The following is a 2,495-nucleotide window of genomic DNA, read 5'->3' as shown; positions in this document are numbered from 1 at the left end:
ATTCTTAGGAGCTTGTTTCAGGTCGTATAAACTCTTCTTTAGACTCTATTTGCACCATAGCTGAATCTGTCATGTTGATTCATGTTCATTTCTTCTTGCTGATCACTGTATACAAACACTGTCTGATCATCACTTACATGACTACGACATAGTCCCATAACATCTCGCAGAACTAAAAGCTTCTGAGCATCTAGTCCTGCTGAAAGATTCCTCCATATCCATCATCTCTCGGTTTCTGAAGCGTCTGGTGAAGTCCCTTCTGAACGTGAACAGAGACCCTGATCTTCTAGAGCTGTGCAGTGTGTGAGACAAATCACGTTGCGTATTGCCCGTTAGACTTCCTCGCACTGATTTTTTGTTGGGCTTAAATAATTTCTAGGCTTTGCTACACCCATGCTATCCCATCAAACATTAATGGGATGTAATCAGGAGGACTCTTCATGCACATCATACTGCACCGGCAACACTTTTGCAATTAATGGATGCCTAAAGAAACAGCATGGCTGAATATTTCTTTTAATTACTTATTGACTCCATGCCACATCCAGTTGATGCACTACACTGGGCAAAAGGAGGTATCATATGGTACTAGGAGGTATCCCATGCGTTCTGTCACCTCTGTGGATATTTGACACAATAGGCTACATGGAATAGATAGTTATAAAAAACGTATATGTACCCAAAAACTATGTCATAACACTGCTCTCCATCAAAAGTCTCTAGTTTGATGTCTCCTACAACAGTTCATTCCGTTTCAGTACCCTTGCTAATCAACACTTTCGTACCGGTACTACGATTCAATTTTATGTCATTAATTAATCAGTCTGTTTCAAAGGTCATGTGCTCAGCATAATCTTGGTAATACCAGGCTCTCTACAATTTACATGCCCTTTTTTTGCCTCATTTGAAACATTCAACTGTGGACTGTTCCTGCTGATATGCTTTAATAATTTATTTGTTTTGTTTCGAATTTAAAGTATTTCGAGACAAGCTCGACTATTCTGTTTTTTTTTTTTTTTTCCCTAATATATCTTCCTCCCCAAATACGCAGATAATGTACCGAGATTTTTATCCGCTGCTCCTGTATTATCTCATACAGTAAGGATATGTTGGAAGTTTTGACGGTAACATTACAATAATTTTGACATAATGCTCGCTGACTGACAACAGACGACAACTGTAGTTCTGTGGCTGTCATATACGACTCACTTCAATTCGCACTGACTGACGCTTCTTCCCGCTGTTTGCTGATTTGCAGTGTCACTGACCTGTCCATGTGCTATTTTGTTATCACTAATTATTATATATATTAATATATAATTATTATATAGGCAAATTCATGCACCAAGCTGCGTCGCCGTTGACAAAATAGCGATGGGTATCCCAGCATGTTATCGAGAGATCGGGATCTGATTCCCCGTCGGGACGGTGCGTATGATTTTTAATTACTCACAAATCAAGCACATGGTAAACTCATTTGACGTGTACAGATATAAAGTCTATGTGTACAGGTGACAATTATTGCCTGTTGGCCAATCCTCGGTAGTATAGTGGTCAGTATCCCCGCCTGTCACGCGGGAGACCGGGGTTCGATTCCCCGCCGGGGAGACGCCATTTTTATTTCACAAGACAGCATTAAATGTTGCAGGTGTGGCCTGAAAGACTATTAACTAAATGAAATTTTGTCAAATAAGAGCATGGTTGGCGAACGTGGCTCTTAAGTGAAATAACTTGTTGGTAGTGCAGAGCACCAGCCACACATTGGTTGTAGGTTACTTGGTCCAATTAGAACAGTTACCGTTTTCAAATTTATACAGTTCAACAGAAGGCTTTCATGTTTTCGTCAAAAGATATGATACGTAGTGTACTCGTTTCACGGCAACATAAAAGTAAGCCAACGCAACAAATGCTTTCAAGAAAGCATAAAATCTGTCTTTGATGAACTGTACAAATTCGAAATCGGTAACAGTATTTTTTGAATAAAGTTACCTAAAAAAGTATTTGGTTGGTTGCTATACACCATGGGCATTAACTTTACGATGAAGGAGTGTAGTCGCTGCACACTAACAAAAATAGTTTCAGTTTCGAAAGTGTTTTTCGAACTGCGGTCTCCAAGACGGCGTTATTTCAGAATTATGCTATGCTGTGCTCGTAGTAAACGGTTTGTTTGGGCAACACCCAGGGTTGCCTGCAGAGGAAGGTATTTGGGGGAGGAGTGAGGCAGCTGCGCCTTGTGAGAATTTCTCTAGTTTACGAGTATGAAGAAGGACCTGTAACCGCAGGGTCCGGACATTTGTGATCTAAAATACTTTGAAAATTACCGCTAAAATGACCTGAAAACATCGATAAAAGGAGGTAAAATATTATATATATGTACAGTGAGTTATGAAACGGAACTACAGTAACTGAAAACGTCATAGGATATGATTAATCACCGAACACCGGCCGCAGAAGCCTAAATAATTACGCTAACTTCATAGGAGGTTGGAAGGACA

General features: G+C 40.0%; 1 non-coding gene across 1 annotated transcript; it reads left to right on the top strand.

The window, feature by feature from the left end:
- The first annotated feature begins 1,536 nt into the window (after nucleotides 1-1,536).
- Trnad-guc (transfer RNA aspartic acid (anticodon GUC)) lies at nucleotides 1,537-1,608 on the top strand. The gene has a single exon. It is a non-coding gene; the product is annotated as a tRNA-Asp (tRNA).
- Nucleotides 1,609-2,495: the final 887 nt, after the last annotated feature.

Source organism: Schistocerca cancellata, chromosome 12, assembly GCF_023864275.1.
Source record: "Schistocerca cancellata isolate TAMUIC-IGC-003103 chromosome 12, iqSchCanc2.1, whole genome shotgun sequence".
Taxonomy (NCBI): Eukaryota; Metazoa; Arthropoda; class Insecta; order Orthoptera; family Acrididae; genus Schistocerca; species Schistocerca cancellata.
The sequence above is the reverse complement of the archived record's forward strand: the minus strand, read 5'-3'. Positions and strand labels throughout refer to the sequence as shown.